The following is an 18,918-nucleotide window of genomic DNA, read 5'->3' as shown; positions in this document are numbered from 1 at the left end:
AATCTCATGTATATGTGGCACCTGATAAACAAAATAAACTGACAAACAAAATAGGTCCAGAGACATGGAAGCAAGGAACAGACTGATGAATCTGAGAGGGAAGTGGGAATGGGGTGGGAAGAGATTAACCGAAGAACATATATGCATATTTGAATTTCCCATGGACACAGACTATAGTGTGGTGAGGCCTGAGGGCACAGAGTAGGGTGGAGGTGGTCAGTGGGGGGGGGGGGAGAAGGGGATATCTGAAATACTTTCAACAATAAAGATAAAAAATATCAATGGGAAGTGGGTGGCAAACAAAATACATGCTTGAAGTAGAATTACTAAATTAGCATGCTTTAAAAAATTTGTCTCAGAGTAAATTTTTATGTCAGAAATGTTCACTAGTATCTTTATCAGTAAGTCTTATATAAAAACAAGATATCCATAATTTATAGAGAAAGCAAAATATCATAATTTCAAAAAAATTCACATTTTAAAAAAATGAATCTCTTTTGCAGTACTATAATGAAATCCTTGTACAAATATCATCAGGACAAATAATAAATTTATACAACTAATTGGATTCATACAATCTGAGGAAATGAGTGTCATTTGGGTCAAATCCTCAAATTACAAACAAGTGTTATCATATTGAAGTATGGTAGCAATCATTTCAGGTAAAAACTATAGTTTAACTCTAACCCTGCTGTTTGGCTTCTGTACTTATTTGCTTTGTTTAACAATAGAAAAGTTATTTTGGTTTTCTGAGTTATATAAATCATCCCATTCGATTAAATACCCTATTGATTGTAATGTGAAATCCCATTTGTAGTGGTCATACTGGTCTTAGGAAGCACATTCTTCTGTACCTGGGAAACAGGACAGCACAATTATCCTAAATTGTTTTAGTGGCTGTTATGGGTTCACTCAGCGAGATAGACCACCAACTCAGAATTTAAATTTAAGAGCCTTTATTAAGCTGGCCAGCTGACTACAGTTACAGCACCCTGCCGAAGCAAAGGCTGAACTGCAGCCCAGACTACTACAGGAGTTACATTTTATTATTAAATTCTGTGGAGGCCCAGAGAAAAATGTGTCTTTCAAATTCTGGGCCCCCCAATATGGAGGAAACTCTCTTTATTTATACTTTTTCCAGTCCTTTGTCTCCCAAATTTGGAATGAGACTTCCGGGCCTTCAGAGAAAGGAGGCCTGCGTGCTGGGAAGGGGCCATGAGACCATATCTCAAGGCCTGGCCTGATGTCAGTACCTTCCTATCTATGTGTTTTAGGAACAGACAGCACAGAATGACCTGTCTGGCCAAAGCACGAGATATGCAGCCCAGCACAGTGGCCACAGATAGTGAGTTCCAGTTGACTCAGTGGTCCCAAGACCAGGACAGCACAATTACTCTAAATTGCCTCAATGGCTCTATATCATGAATCCTTGGCAACTCAGTGGTCTCAAGGCCCAAAGGCTCTACATAATGTATTCCTGTCAACCCAGTGGTCCCAGATAATGTGTTTCTGTCAACTCAGTTGCCGGAAGCCAGTCCATCCTTGCTGCTTGACACAGTCGCTGCAGGGAAGAAACATCTGCACAGCATATGTTTCAAGGGACCTGGCGTATATGGCATACTGTTCTTAATATGTTTGCTCACCTTCTTGGCACTATGTGTTTTGACCTGGTCACCTCTCCCAGAAAGGTTGTTTCCCCAGGTAGGGATTTTTCCCTGAAGTTAGGGAGGGAACAAAACCCCGTAACTAAATGCCAGGCGGGTAGTTAATCATTTTAACTACAAACAATCACCCTTAAGCTACATAATCTTTACTCCCTGGAATGGAGATAAGAAACACCCTAACCTTTGGAATAGAAATTGACAGGATTAAAATCAACTGGTATAAATACAGATGTAACAAGACAATAAACACCAGAACTTGGCTGGAGATCCTGGCTAGGCTGCTGATCAACTGAACGCTGTCTCTGTGTCATTCCTTCTTTGCCGACTCCGTCCACACCTTTGGGGACCCCTGGACCTGCTGGGGCTGGACCCCATTCGTGTTAGTGAATGTGAGTACGGGGAAGCAGCAGCCGCCATTTCAGGGAGTCTGCGGACACTGTCCCAGGGTTGGATCCTGAACTGCCGAAGTTTCCATCCTGCACTCCTGCGCAGCTTCCCTAATCCCATCATTTCTTTTATATTAGCTCGGGCCTATCCGCCCTTGGAGCCTGAAATCCGAGCTGGACGTACCTCGGCCTAGAGACTTAACTGTCGCAACAAGCGGCGACAACGGCGGCTGCAGCAGCCCTCCTCTCTGAGCAGGAGCACCACAGGGGCCCAGAACCCCGAGCAGGCCTTTAGAGAAAAATGGCAGATGATATTGATATTGAAGCAATGCTTGAGGCTCCTTACAAGAAGGATGAGAACAAGTTGAGCAGTGCTAATGGCCATGAAGAACGTAGCAAAAAGAGGAAAAAAAGCAAGAGCAGAAGTCGTAGTCATGAACGAAAAAGAAGCAAAAGTAAGGAATGGAAGCGAAGCAGAGATAGAGAAAGGAAAACGAGCAAAAGCTGTGAAAGGAAGCGAAGTAGAAGCAAAGAAAGGAGACGGAGCCGCTCAAGAAGCCGAGATCGCAGATTCAGAGGCCACTACAGAAGTCCTTACTCCGGACCAAAATTTAACAGTGCCATCCGAGGAAAGATTGGGTTGCCTCATAGCGTCAAATTAAGCAGACGACGTTCCCGAAGCAAAAGTCCATTCAGAAAAGACAAGAGCCCCGTGAGGGAACCTATTGATAATCTAACTCCTGAGGAAAGAGATGCAAGGACGGTTTTCTGCATGCAGCTGGCAGCAAGAATTCGGCCAAGGGATCTGGAAGAGTTTTTTTCTACAGTAGGAAAGGTTCGAGATGTGAGGATGATTTCTGATAGAAAGTCAAGACGGTCCAAGGGAATTGCTTATGTGGAGTTTGTTGATGTTAGCTCAGTGCCTCTAGCAATAGGATTAACTGGCCAACGTGTTTTAGGAGTGCCAATCATAGTACAGGCATCACAGGCAGAAAAAAACAGAGCTGCCGCAATGGCAAACAATCTACAAAAGGAGAGTGCTGGACCTATGAGGCTTTATGTGGGCTCATTACACTTAAGCATAACTGAAGATATGCTGCGGGGGATCTTTGAGCCTTTTGGAAGGATTGAAAGTATCCAGCTCATGATGGATAGTGAAACAGGCCAATCCAAGGGATATGGATTTATTACGTTTTCCGATTCAGAATGTGCCAAGAAGGCTTTGGAACAACTTAATGGATTTCAACTAGTAGGAAGGCCAATGAAAGTTGGTCATGTTACTGAACGAACTGATGCTTCCAGTGCTAGCTCCTTTTTGGACAGTGATGAACTGGAAAGGACTGGAATTGATTTGGGAACAACTGGTCGTCTTCAATTAATGGCAAGACTTGCAGAGGGTACAGGTTTGCAGATCCCACCAGCAGCACAGCAAGCTCTACAAATGAGTGGCTCCTTGGCATTTGGTGCTGTGTCAGAATTCTCTTTTGTTACAGATTTGCAAACAAGACTTTCCCAACAGACTGAAGCTTCAGCTTTAGCTGCAGCTGCCTCTGTCCAACCTCTTGCAACACAGTGTTTTCAACTCTCTAACATGTTTAACCCTCAAACAGAAGAAGTTGGATGGGATACAGAGATTAAGAATGATGTGATTGAAGAATGTAATAAACATGGAGGAGTTATTCATATTTATGTTGACAAAAATTCAGCTCAGGGCAATGTGTATGTGAAGTGCCCATCAATTGCTGCAGCCGTCGCTGCTGTAAATGCATTGCATGGCAGGTGGTTTGCTGGTAAAATGATAACAGCAGCATATGTACCTCTTCCAACTTATCACAACCTCTTTCCTGATTCTATGACCAACACAACTACTGGTCCCAAGTAGACGATGAAGGAAGATATAGTCTCTTATGTACATAGCTCTTTTTCTTTTGAGAATTCATCTTGAGTTATCTTTTATTTAGATCTTGTCAGTCTTCTTCCAAGTCTTAAACAACCCAATCCGAGAGGTGGCCGCTGATTTACATGAGCTATCATTTAAAAATAAAAAAGGGGGAATTTGCCGGAAGCCGGTCCATCCTTACTGCTTGACACAGTAGCTTGGAAACTAACCAAGGACTATATGAAAATATGAATAAATAACTAATGATAAAAATTAAGAAATAGTGTTGAATAAATGCAGAGTGAATTAAAAGAAAATGTATTAGTTTACTAATGGATTTCCTGGTAGATAGCTTAAAGGTGAGAGGATTTTGGATTTCAATAAGAAAAATGGTGCAAAATAGGGCAGAAGGAAATGGCTAAAACAAATATTGCTTTCACAATTTTTTCAAGCAATTCTCATGCATTTTAATTTTTTTTCCCTTTTACCATTCTTTGTTTCTTTACTACATTTCACTTCTCTATATTCAAAGACTTCCATGTTATTTGACATGGAATATTAAGAGTTACTGTGATGAAAAGTATCTGGTAATATGACAAAATTAGATGTTCAGATCCCTGATATTAAGGGGTAGAAAAAAATTGGTAGGGTATCTAAGTAGTGCATTAAAAAGAAGGAGGAGAAGGAGAAGGGATGGAAGAAGAAGAAGAGAGAAGAAAAGGAAGAAGATGAAACAGAAGAAAAGCAGGAAAAGAGAGAAATTACTTGTAAAGCTGCCATGGACTAGGGGTTGGGAAGAAAATCAATTACTCATTGAAGGTGACACAGGAGAATTAATGACATGAATTCATAGCTTCTCACCATAAAGCTGAATAATGACACAGACACTTAGACTTGGGAATTAGAAGAGAAAAGGTGCATGTAAGGTTCTTCTATTTATACCTGATTGAGATATGAAAAGAAAATGAGAAATGGGATTACCAAAGAAAAATTCCAGACAGTTAAGCAATTTTAGAAATGATTCATTTTATGATATGGTCATCAATTATTTATGAGGGTTAATAAATAGATTTATAAGCAGAGGTACATGAATTCTAGAAATACATAAATGCCCTACAAATTATTTACAACCTCAACAACTCATAACACATGTAGTACTGCTGAAAACACCACTTACTTGACTTTAAAATGTGCACCATAAACTATAAAAGAACTGGTTACAGAGCATCAGCCATTTGTAATGAGCTGTGCAATATTTAACATCAACTAAGTGTGTTTTCACTAGCGCTGAGCCGTTGGACTCATTTTATAAGAACTCCTAGTGCCTAATGATTTGTTTGTAGGTTAAAATAACTATTTAATGATTATAACATCAGAGATATAATTCTGAAATAGAATATAACTTGGATTTAGTACATGCAGTTTATTATCAAGTATCCAAAATATATAAAAAAAAATTGCCAGAAATAACTTATAGCACCTATTATTTTTATCCCCATTGGTATCCAGCTCTTCATATTTACTTCTTTCCTTTAACCATTACTTTTAGGTAATCTCTCAACATCCTTTCCCATTCTTTGTACCTATTTGTTCTACTTCTCTAGTCATTTCCCCAAAAGCTTTTGGTTCCCAAAGGGAGACATTTTCTATTATGTGTGGCAGTGAACAAATAGAAACATTCCTTCCTTACCCTGGTTTCTGGAATGAATGGCGACAATCACAGAGTCCCTGTCATCATCTCAGAGACTCTGTCACGATTCTCACTCTGGTTGGTGCCTTATTATGTCTTCACTCATCCACAATTCACCTCTCCAAATCACAATGTCTAGAAATATATGTAAGTTGATGGTAATAATTTTAGATCAATACCGAAATTGATTGTGTCTCATGCCCTAGTAGCCGATGAAATAAAGGTTTGGAGGCTGATAGTAATCTGTCTTTAAAATGCCATGACATCACATTCTCTTCAGATTTTGTTTCACTCCTCAGTTTAGGCTAAGTTATGCTGCAGGAACAAAACAAAATCACGAAGTTGCTGAACTAACTACTGGCTTCCTTCTCGTTCAATCTACAGGCTGAATGTAAGTGGTCAGAGGGCTCTGCTCTGCAGATTGACTAAAACACCAGGGTCCCCAGACACTGGAAAGAAGAAAGCCTGGAACCAGAGATGAAGCTGTAGGTAGGTTCATCAGTTTCTGTTTATATTCATGTTTAAGGCCTTTCCCTAATCCTTGTAAATTTTACAATTTTTAACATGTAAAATGATAACATAGTTGAAAAGTTGAATCTATATTAAATGAGATACACCCAAAAAAGCCCCACACATTGTAGATCACTATTTTCATTGATTTTTATTTTATCCTTGCATTCCTCCTTTCAAAATAATAATAATAATAATAATAATAATAATAATCCCTTCTCTCTTTCAGGAAATGTAACGTAATTTATTCTATTTTTTCCTCTTCATGTACCCAGGACATTACACCATGTTGACTCTTGGAGGTTTCCTCATCCTGTTTCTGCAGCTGCACAATTCTCTGCCATGAGAAGGCACTGTCTTTTCATCTGATCCCCTCTGTATGGTGACGCAGGCTGGTTCTCATATTTCACTGGTATATGATGCTGCAACGAATATCTTCGGAATATTTGTTTCCACGTTGTGTGAGGTATATCTTAAGGGTAATCTCCTAGAAGTGGGGTTAGAGAGTCAAATGGTATATATATATATGTAGTTCTGTTAGATATTTCCAAATTCTCCCCTCCAGGAGTCACACCGTTTTGCATTCTCCCAACAATGGATAAAGTTTCTGTTTTCCTGTAATTTTGCCGAAGTATATAGTCAAGCATTTTATTTTATGTTTGTTTTTTTGTTTTGGGGTTTTTTTGTTTGGTTTTTTTTTTTTTTTTTTTGGTCAATTTGATGATTGAGAAAGATTTTATTATCATTCCCTTCATTCCGAACATATCAGAACATCATTTCATATGTTTAAAGAACACTTGCTTATTTTTCTGTGAACTCTGTTCATGTCTTTTGCCCATTTTTCAAAAAGGATTTGGTTATATTCCCTCATGTTTCAGAATCCTTTATATATTAGGACCATATATATTCTCAAATGTCTTCTTCTGGTGTGTTGTTTACCTTTGGCCTTCACTTATGATGTGGTTTTATTACACAAACCACACATTTTTCTTCATTTTTATGTTGTCAAATGTATTTCTTATTTTAAAAAATATATTTCTTTATTGATTTCAGAGAGAAAGGGAGAAAGAAAGAGAGATAGAAACATCAATGATGAGAGAGAATCATTGATTGGCTGCCTCCTGCACACCCCTTACTGGGGATTGAGTTCGCAACCCAGGCATGTGCCCTTTGCCGGAATCGAACCTGGGACCCTTCAGTCCACAGGCTGGTTCTCCATCCACTGAGCTAAGCCGGCTAGGGCCAAATGTATTTCTTAATCATGTTAGGTGATGGCTCTGTGTCATCACAGTTGTTTGCTGCTAGGCTTCAGGTATTTTTTTTTAAAATATGTTTTTATTAATTTTTAGAGAGAGAGGAAGGGAGAAGGATAGAGAGATAGGAACATCAGTGAGAGAGAAACATCATTGATTGGCTGCCTCCTGCTCGCCCCCTACTGGGGATCCAGCCTGCAATCCCCGGCATGTGCCCTGATCAGGAATCAAACCGTGACCTTTTGGTTTTTCATTGATGTTCAACCACTGAGCCACAATGGCCAGGCAGTAAACAGTTTCTGCTCTTCCCTCCATATTCCAGGGTCCAGACAGAAAGAGAAGCACATTCCTGGGTACACCTTTATTTCATACAGAAAATAGGAACTAGAGACCACTAATTGAATCACACAGTTGCATTTATCTACCATCCAAATGCCAAAACACACCAACACATGTCACTGTTACAAACCAAAAGTCAATGAAACAAGTCTTGTAACAATAGGCAGGAAAGTAGAATCTTGTAAGAGGGAAGGTAAAAATAGCTGAAAAATTACCCTATGTAATGCCTTTATATAGTTTAATAATAAAATAGAAATAGTAGCAAATATATTAGCTTAATAATGTCTCAATTACAAATAAGCAGTGATTTTAGGAAACCTGGAGAATATAAAAGAGAGTAAGGAAGGAAGAAAATATGTATAAACTTGACAGCTAGTTATAAAGGCTATCAATGCTTTATGTATCTTCATGAGTTAATATTACACATTGTTGTTCAAAATATTATCAAATGCTGCTATTAGTAGATAAAATAAAATTTTTATAGTAAAGAAGACTATATGTGTGGTATATTAAAAATATACTTTAGCCCTGGCCAGTGTTGCTCAGTGGTTGGAGTGTTGTCCCCTTCACCAAAGGGTTACAGGTCCAATTTCCAGTCAGGGCACATGTATCAGGCAACCAATTAATGTTTCTCTCTTTCTCTCTCTCTCTCTCTCTCTCCCTCTCCCTCTCCCTCTCTCCCTCTCTCCCTCTCCCTCTCTCTTCCTGTCTCTGTACAATCAATGAAAAGCATATCCTTGGGTGAGGATTAAAGTATATATATATACTTTATCTAAGCAAAAATATGCCACACTTTATTTATTTTTGTTTTATCTTGAGACTTTTAAACTACTATTTCTGTTTTTAAATCTGGCTATGGAAGAAGACTTTTACATGACAGATCATTTATTTCCTACAAAAGTCACCCAATTAAAGGACCTTTACAAACATTCATATGCTATCAAATTTACATAATTTGACAGTTGGCTCAGTTGAGAGCCTTTACTTTAAGAATGTCATCTTTGCTAGTTGCCTATTTTATTGTTTTACAATTATGCTTATCCTGCTGAAAGCTGTAGAAAGAATGACTCCAGAATCTTAGTCTGAATATGAGGCAATAAGACAAGTAGATGCTGAATTCATTAGTCTGCAGCTTTCCTGAGGACAGGCTTTTCGTATTCCCTACAGTCCTGACAGAGAATAGATACTGCATAAATTTTGAAAGACTGCATTAATAAATAGTATCTCTCTCTTCATTGCTCACATTGACCAAAGAAAAACTCAGTTTCATACAAGTCACAGGCATGTTCTGAGGAACTTCTGACCTTTTCAATGAATATGATTTGAGACTCTTTTACCAGACAGAAACTGTGCTATGTATCAGGCTGAATTGGCAGCAAAGACTTTTTAGCTGGCTATGGACAAATGCCTCCAATGAACAGATATTAGCAATATACTAGAGGCCCGGTGAACGAATTAGTGCACCAGTAGGGTCCCTCAGCCTGGCATGTGGGATCTGGCCAAAACCAGCTCTCTGACATCCACCGAGGGGTCCCAGATTGCAAGAGGGTGCAAGCCAGACCGAGGGCCCCCACCAGTGCACGATTGGGGCCAGGGAGGGACGCAGGAGGTTGGCCAGCTGGGGAGGGACCACGGGAGGGATCCAGAGTGTGTCTGGTCCATCTCTTTCAGTCCCAATCAGCCGGATCCCAGCAGCAAACTAACCTACCAATTGGAGCTTCTGCCCCTTGGTGGTCAGTGCAAGTCATAGCAAGTGGTTGAGCAGCCTTAGCATATGATTAGCATATTACACTTTGATTGGTTGAACAGATGACCAGATGACTGGACCCTTAGCATATTAAGTTTTTATTATATAGGATATTCAGATGTAATATTTAGACAGGTTAGGCTAACCCAGATGTTCCCATTCTTGAATACACATTAGTTCTTGAATGCATATTAGACTAGCCTACACAGTATTTTTTTGAAATATATTTTATTGATTTTTTACAGAGAGGAAGGGAGAGGGATAGAGAGTCAGAAGCATCGATGAGAGAGAAACATCGATCAGCTGCCTCCTGCACACCCCCCATTGGGGATGTGCCAGCAACCAAGGTACATGCCCTTGACCGGAATCGAACCTGGGACTCTTCAGTCCGCAGGCCGATGCTCTATCCACTGAGCCAAACAGGTTAAGGCAACACACACAGTATTTTTTATAATGTCAATACTAGGACCCACCCCCAGAAATGCTAATTTAGTTAGTCTGGAAGGGGGATTGTACATAGATGGTATCAAAAGCTCCCCAGATGATTCTAATATACCACCTTCATTCAGAATCATTAATCTAGTTACTCCAGTACATTGCTACTATAATGTGGTTCTTAGAATAGCATCATTTCTCACATAAGAGGTTGTGAGAAAGGCAGAATCTCAAGGCTCATCTCAAACTTACTGTATTAGAATCAACATTTTGACAAGATCTTCCAGGAGATTTATATGCACATTAGAATTTAATAAGTGCTGTGCTCAGTGTATAAGGTATTATGACAAAACGATGTCTTGGGGATGGTGAGAGAAAGGAGTGGTGTGACACTGTCGTAGGTAGTCAGATAGGCATGAGCCGAGCAGGAACCATAGGCCAGGTTCTGAGGATCACTATAGCAGAGAGCCACAGGTGCCTAGCAACAGGCAAAACTCCAGCCCTTGCCTAACCACTCCCTTAAGCATTAACCCCTGGAGATGACATGTGGGCCTCTGCTGTGTTTCAGCTCCAGGCCCAGAGAAGCAGCAAAGTCAGATGAGTGACACCATGGCTGACATCTGGACCGGCTGTGATGATTAATGAACCCTGTGCCCTGGCTCCAACCGTCAGTCCCTGTAGACCACGACCCTGAGGGGGCATACCTGGAAAACTGAAAAAGATTCCATTGAAGTCCTCCCCTAAGACCTCCATATAAGAGCTCTTAAGTCAGGGACCCCTCACATCCTCTCTCTCTCTTTGCTCTCTCAGGCCTCTCTCTCTCTCTCTCTCTCTCTCTCTCTCTCTCTCTCTCTCTCCCCTAAGCTCCCAGAGCCCTTCTTTCCTCTCTGTAACTTGTATCCTGAGCCCATTTCTTCTATGACTCATTTCTTCGACCTCAGGGATAAGGCCCACAAAGCACCTAGCTCTGCAAGCAAACAGGGGTTTGCACCCATGAGACCTATGAGACTAAAGCAAACAAAGAGGCAGTTCTTTTTTTTTTCCCTAAATGCACACATTTATTAAAACTTTGAAGACATTTAACAATTTATTAAAGCCAGAAATATAAATTCTTAACTCTAAAAACACAAAAATTCAAGTTCAAAGGCTTTAGAAAGAATCCCTTAAAGGGTTAGTACTACATTTTTGTTAGGCTGGTACTTGGAACAATTTTGATATCATTTTGAAATGAAATTTTTGGACTGGAACCCGGAGTCTTTGTCCGCCAGAACTGAGGAATGAATCCACGGACAGAAGGTGGTATAGCAAAGGGGGAGATTTATTGAAGAACAAGTACAGACTCCCTCGTGGGGAGAGGGAAAGAGTCCCACAGAACTGACTCCCACGTGGGGAGGGGGAAAGGGTACCACAAACTTTCTGTTTTCATGGTTTATAAAGGCTTCAAGTCTCTGTGTCCTGATATCCCCTCTGATTGGTCACTATAGTAACTCCTGAACTCAAAGGTCAAACACCACATGGGACATGTGATGCCCTCCTCCCTCACTGTTCTCTTCTTTCTTCTTATTTTGGGCTTTCTTTCTTCTTATTTTGTAAATATAGACTTTTTGGGCTACTTCCAGTTCCCTTGTCTTATGTAAATACAACAGTGGCTGCTCCCTGCACCTGGCTTCCTTGTGTTATGCAGATGTACCTTCTCCCAATCTGTAGCCCTGTGTTTTTCCATGGACCCCAATTCTAAAAATTCCCTAAGCCTGCCTATATTCCCCTAAAATTCCTGTTTCAATTTCACCTCTGACCCATTGCCTTGATAAACTGACAGGCAGTAGCACATGAAATTGTAGAGAGATGAGAGTCTCATATTTGTATTTGTGTAAATGTAGCAAATAGCACCAGGTTTCCCATTTAACGAACTGCCCTTTCTTTTACAATTCTTTGGAGCAATAAGCCTTTACCTTTTCACTGTCCCCAATCGGAGAAGAGCCACTCAGGTGCCTTTGTCCTAACACACCTTTAAGTATTTGTCAGGAGTTAAAACCCTGGCTGAACTATCCTTTATAGGGATGCAGGTAAAAACGTCTCAGACGGTGCTTACTCTGTTCTTTCACATGTCACATTCACTTGGCTGGTCACAGGTAGAAATTGATTAAACATTTTGCAACCATGATTTTATCCACAAGTAGGTTAAGATTATTAGTAAAAGGCATGATGTCAGAACCTGAACCAGCAGTCTGCCCCAAGGTGGCTGTTCAGGTATGAAGCTGTGACAAAAGCCATCCCAGCCGCCTTGTGCCTCCATCCCATCCAGGTACCGTGTTTCCCCATGAGCCAACCACACCGGAAGGTCACCAGGCTCTGGCAGTCCTGGTCAACAGTGGCATCCCATGGCTTCAGTGCCTGCGTGTGGCCTGGTGGTGGTCTCTCCACGAAGACACAAGTGCCACCAAGCTGAACCAGTTGGGGTCTGTGCCGTCTGGAACTAGCCACTCCATCTGGTCCACCATCTTCTCGATGTAGTTTCTCTGCCTTTCAGACCAGGAGCACGGGGTACCCAGCCATGAATGAGCAGCCAGGGAGCACATTGGAGGTAAAATAGAAATTTTTAGGGGGAAATAGGAAGGTTTAGAAAAATTTTAGAAATTAAGGGCCCCATGGAAAAAACACAGGGCTACCGAGCTGGGAGAGGTACATTTCCATAACACAAGGGAGCCAGGTGCAGTTATATTTCCATAAGACAAGGGAGCAGCAACAGTTTACATAAGATAAGGGAACTGGGAGTTACAAAAGGCCTATATTTACAAAATAAAGAGAAGGAAGAAAGCCCAGAAGGAATGGAGAACAATGAGGGAGGAGGGCCTGGCATGTCCCATGTGAGGTTTGACCTTTGCTCTCCGGAGTTGCTATATAGTGACCAAATCAAAAAGGGGGGGGGGTGATCATGGCCAATCAGAGGGCATATCAGGACACAGGGACTTGCAGCCTTTATAAACTGTGGGAGAAGGGACTGATAGGGGTGGAACTCTTTCCTGTGGGAGTCTGCACTGTGAGATTCTTTCCCCTTCCACATGTGGGAGTCTGTACTTGTTCTTCAATAAATGTTCACCTTTTCTATAACATCTTCAGTCCTTGGATTCATTCTTTAACTATGAGAGACAAAGAATCCGGGGAACCATCCTGCCCAGGGCAATACCATGTGATCCAGTCGCAAAATCCTGTATCAACATCACAGCTGAAAGATCAGATGGAGACCTAAAACCAGGACTACAGGCTTTATTAGAGGAGAAGCACCTGCCGGGCTGTCTCACAAGGGGAGAACAGCAACACGTGCAGGGGTGGGCACACCTTTTGAGGGGCGGAATGGGAAGGGGTGGGGGGCTTAGTGTACTCGGCGCACACTGATTGGTGGCTTACTGTATTGTCCATATAGGACAAGGGCATAGGGTATTTGGCAGGTGTGGATTGGTGGTCCAATGTATAGTCCATACAAGGTACCTGGTTAGTCACTCAGGTATTTCTGGGCTGCAGGTTATGTCATACTCCACCCACCAGTTGGGGGAAGGGAGGATCTATCATTCAACAGCGACATTGGGTGTGGCTGGGCCTCAGGGTGGGCCTCCAGGTGCAGTGCTCCAGGAACTTGGTCAGCAGTAGGGTACACAACCTCAACTCATCCTCCATGGCCAGTGTCCTCCTAGAGAGCACCTAAGAGGCCTCCAGATGTGACTCAAATCAGATGCCTCCGCCTGGGCGGTCCTGGATGGCCCGGGAAAGCACACGAGGCTCCCACACGGAGCCCCGCGCCTCTGTGGCCGCTTCTGCGCTGAGCCTTGCACCAAGAGGCAGTTCTTAATGGTGAGCGCACAGCTATCCTCCCTAGGCTCAGCATGGAGAGAACAGACATAAATGCCTATCTTCCATCTTTCTATAACATGGATTCATCTGATACTTCATAAGCAGCTCTTTAAGGGTCTGGCTTCCAATTTGAGCAGACATCTAAGGGCTGGCTGTGACCCTCCCGAGAGACTGGGGTACTAGCAGACATTTCCTCCACCTTATCTGTCTAGCCTGCTCTCACAATAAAACCAAGTGATCCGTATCTCCCTGAAAGGAGTTTGTAACGCACAAGCTGGTGCTTCAGCTTTTGCAGGTGATGTGTGAGGAACTGTCACCCAGCTCACCTGCATCTGATAGCAAAGCAGCTTTCATTCATGAGTCGTACAAGATTGTAGGGGGCAGGGGACGCAGTTCAAAACACGTTGGCTCTCTCCCTGGGCTCCTAAAGGCAAACAGGCCCATCCCTCAGTCTCTCCATGAAAGGGATCTATCTGCATACTTTACAAGTTGCTGCCTGATGGTCTGGCTGCTAATTTAGCTGTGACCCTCCTATGAGACTGAAGAGATCAATGGATATTTTCCTCCCTATCTCCACCCAGCTCACTGCAACAATAATAGCAAATTGCCAGTATGTCCCTGGTGTGAGCTTCACATGTCTGATGCCCCAGCTTTTCCAGTTGCCACAGAAGGAATGGGCCCCAAGCCACCTATCTCAGGTAGTCATCGGGGCTTGCATTCACAAGCTCCACAGAAATACATGTATTAGCAATAGTACCTCCATATCCATTAATAGTATTTATGTAATGACTAATTTTTTGATTCAAAAGACATAGAGTGCCTAAATGGATAAAACAAAACAAAACCCAGTCATATGCTGCCTACAAGCGACTCACTTCAGCTTTAAAAACACATACATAAATGTGAAGGGATGGAAAAAATATTTCATGCAAATGAAAATCCAAAGAAAGCAGATAAAATAGACTTCAAGTCAAAGACTATAGTAGGAGACAAGGGAAGTCACTATATGATGATAAAGTCATCAATTAATCAAGAGTGTGTAATGTATATAAACATCTACGCACCTAATATAAGAACATCCTATATAATAAAAGCCTAATATGCAAATTGTCCCCTCCGGCGGTTGTTCGACCTGGAGTTCGACCACCAGGAGACCAGGAGTTTGACCGCTCACTGATGTGCGCTGACCACCAGGGGGCGGCGTGGAACATGGCAGGTTTCGGCATTGCTGTGTCCTCTTGCCGGCTACCTGGGGTGGGGTGATGGGGACAGAGGTGCAGTGAGAATGTGACGTGTCCGCTGAGCTCACTCTCACCCCCCTGCTACCCTCCCCAGGGATGCCAGGGCTCGCATGCCAGGGAAACCCCAGCACTCAGGTGCCAGGTGCCCACGAGGAGCCTGCCTTCTGGGTGAGAAGGGCCGCAGCCACCGGGAATGCAGGGACTGGTCGAGCTCCCTGTGGGTTCACACAGGAGCTGGTCTGCGAGGCCGGCTGGGAGAGAGCATGCTGCCTGCCCGGGGTTCTGTGCAGCGCTGCTGGGCAGCCCAGAGGCCCATGCTGTGCCCTGGCCCGTGGTGTCTGGCCACACTCACCACATCTCCAAGTGGGGACTCGGGTGCTGTGACTCAGGCAGAAGGGGGTAGGCATGGCGGCCTGGGGCCCCAGGTTCTGCCCCGGGCCCAGAGGTCAGCTGAGACCTATCCTTCCATGCCAGATGCTCGCACTGTCATCACCGGCCAGGCCTAGTGCACCGGGCCTTTAGTCTTAATATATAAAGCATATATTAACAGAGCTCAAGGGAGATGTAACAACAACAAAGTTTTTGCAGGGAACTCAATACCCAGTTTCATAGCTGGATAGATCTTCCAGAGAGAGAATCAGCAATGATACTTATACTTACATTACACATTATATTGAATGAATCTCCAAGACATTTACTGAAGAATGAAACTAACACTAGCAGAATGTACATTTTCCTAAGTGTATATAAAATATTCTCTAGGATAAATCATATGTTTGGCACAAAAATAAGTAGCAATAACTTTAATAAGATTGAAAACATATCTAACATCTTTTCCAATCACACTGGTATAAAACTAGAAATGAATTACACAGAAAAACAGGAAAATTAATAATTATGTAAAGATTAAACATTAACCTTAAATAGCTAATAGTCAAAAAAAAATCAATAGGTAAATAAAAATATCTGAGATAATAAAATTGAAAACACAACATACCAAAATTGGGATAGAGTAAAAAAATTCTAAGAAATAAGTTTGCAGCAAAATATGCCTACATTAAGAAAAAAATCTCTAATAAACAACTTTATACATCAAGAAGCTAGAAAAAGAAGCACAAAGCTGAAAGTTATTAGAAGGAAGGAAATAATAATAATCAGAACAAAAACAAATAAAAGATAAAAAAGACAATATAATATTGATAAAAGAGAGATGTTGTTTGAAAGATAAATAAAATATATCTTCAAAGGACTCAAATAAAATTATAAATGAAAGAAAAAAACATTACAACTGATACCACAGAAATACAAAGAATCAAAAGACTTGATGAGCAATTATACACCAACAAATTGGGCAACCTAGAGGAAATGGATAAATTCTTAGAAACATATAACCTACATAAATGAATCGTGAATAAATAGAAAATCTGAAAAGAACAATAAGAAAAAATAGGATGGGATTACTAAAAAAAGATAATACAGGACCAGATGGTTTCAGAGGTGAATTGTACCAAAGAAGAATTTATGCCAATAGTCAACGTCTTCCAAAAAAGTATAAGAGGAGAAAACAACCTCCATTCATGATAAAAAATTTCAACAATTTGTATATAGAGGTAGCATATGTCAACATAAAAAACCTAAAATATGACAGGCCCACAGCTAACATCACACTCAACAGTGAAAAGCCGATTTTTTTCCTCTAAGCTCAAGAACAAGATAAAGATGCCTAATTTTATTTAACACAGTAATGGAAGTCCTAACCAGAGGAATTAGGAAAGAAAAAAAAAATTAAAAGCATCCAAATCAGAGGAGAAGCAGCAAAATTGTCTTTATTTATAAGTGACATTACATTATACAAGAGGCCCTGTGCACGAAATTTGTGCATTCGGCAGGGGGGTGAGAGGGTGGTGTCCCTCAGCCTGGCCTGCGCCTTCTCACAGTCTGGGAGCCTTTGGGGGATGTCCGACCACATTGGAGGCGGGAGAGGCTCCTGCCACCGCCACTGCTCTCGCTAGCCATGAGCCTGGCTTTTGGCTGAGAGGCGCTCCTCCTGTGGGAGCGCACTGACCACCAGTGGGCTGCTCCTGTGTTGAGCGTGGTCAGTGCATGTTATAACAAGCAGTTGAGTGGCCTTAGGATATCATAAGCATATTATGCTTTGAGTGGTTGAATGGCTGACCAGATAACTGGACACTTAGCTTATTAGGCTTTTATTATATAAGATAGAGAAAACCCTAAAGTCCACAAAAAGACTATTAATTCTAAAAATCAGTAAGTTGTAGGATTCAAAATCAATATAAAAATCAGTTATGTTTTGAACATTGACAATAAGCTATCAGAGAGAGAAATTAAGAACAATCGCAAACAATAGCATCAAAAATAATAAAATGCTAGGAATAATTTTAATGAAGGAGGTGAAAGATCTGCACACTGAAAATTATAAGAAATTGAGGAATAAAATTAAATTTAGAAAGACACAAGCAAATAAAAAGATATTAAAAGAAAATATTATATATGTGCTCAATGGAATGTTACTTGGCCATAAAGATGAAATACTGCCTTTGGTGACAACATGAGTGGATCTTGAAAGTATTATCTAAGTGAAATAAGTCAGATGGAAAAGGACAATAAAATTATGGTTTCAAAAAAAAATTATGGTTTCAATCACATGTGGAATATAAAACAAAATGTAACAAATGAACTAACAAAATCAAAACCAAACCAAATGTATAGATACAGAAAACATGATGGTGGGTGCCAGGGAGTAAAGGGAATGAGGAGAGCATGAATTGGTTAAAGGGGATTAAATATATGGTAAAGGAAGAAAATGAGACTTTTGGTTGTGAATGCACAGTAGAGTCTACAGATATCAAGTTATACAGTTGTACGAATGAAATGCATATGATGTTATTAACCAATGTTACTTAAATCAATTTAATTTTAAAGATGATGGAGAAACCAAGATGGCGGCATAGGTAAACACCGGAGTTTGCTGCCTCGAACAACCACTTCAAAAATACAACTAAAAGACAGAACGGACATCACCCAGAACCACAGGAAGGCTGGCTGAGTGGAAGTTCTACAACTAGGAGGAAAGAGAAAAGCATACCGAGGCTCAGAGGAGGCGCAGTGCTGAAGTAAAATACTAAGGTGCGGAGTGCATGCTGAGCGGGCTGGAGGCTGAGGGCGCGGTTGTCGTTTTCAATCGGGAGGGAGTCTCAGGCTCTGAGTTCCAGTTCTGGGTGAGTCTCTAGGGACCCAGACTCATACGGGAGAAGCGGGACTGTCTGGCATTGCTCAGAACCCTAGGGCAGCTTTCTGTCCGTGGGGCTTGCAGCGATTACTGGGATACTGAGAAGCAGAGCCTCTGAGGGCAAGACTGAGAGCAGCCATAATTGCTAACCCCGCCCTGTTGATCCCGTGGGACCTGCCCTGCCCAAGCCCTGCAGGGAGACTTTTGCTGGATAGCCACAGGCAAAGGCTAGATTAGCACCTCCCTAGAGATCCAGGAGCCAGGAAGCCCAGAGGTCAGAGTGGGACCATCCAGTTTGCAGCTCCATGGAACCATAAAAGACACACTCAGGGGGCAGACTCAGTGAGCACCAAAGCCCCATCGAAGCAAGTCTAGCCCAGAGGGGTGTCTCCAGCACAGAAGTTCTCCCACTGCAGACACAGCTGATTCTCACGCCAATTGGCCTGGAGATCAATTCCTCCCAGTGATAACTACAACAATCAAGACTTAACTACAACAAGACTGTGCACAAAGCCCACAAGGGGGTGCACCAAGAGTGTCTACCTCAGGTAATTGGGACACTTAGCACAGAAAGGCACTCTATCGACACAGCGAAGCATAAAAAATGCTGAGACAAAGAAACTGGACACAAACGACAGAATTGGAGGAAAGCAAACTATTGGATATAGAGTTCAA

General features: G+C 41.8%; 1 pseudogene across 1 annotated transcript; it reads left to right on the top strand.

The window, feature by feature from the left end:
• Nucleotides 1-2,313: 2,313 nt before the first annotated feature.
• Nucleotides 2,314-4,013, top strand: LOC102417367 (annotated as a pseudogene). Its single transcript, XR_329858.3, has one exon. The product of XR_329858.3 is annotated as an RNA-binding protein 39 pseudogene (transcript).
• Nucleotides 4,014-18,918: the final 14,905 nt, after the last annotated feature.

Source organism: Myotis lucifugus, unplaced genomic scaffold (genome assembly GCF_000147115.1).
Source record: "Myotis lucifugus unplaced genomic scaffold, Myoluc2.0 scaffold_32, whole genome shotgun sequence".
NCBI classification, from domain to species: Eukaryota; Metazoa; Chordata; class Mammalia; order Chiroptera; family Vespertilionidae; genus Myotis; species Myotis lucifugus.
Note: the sequence above shows the minus strand (reverse complement) of the source record. Positions and strands in the feature narration are given on the sequence as shown.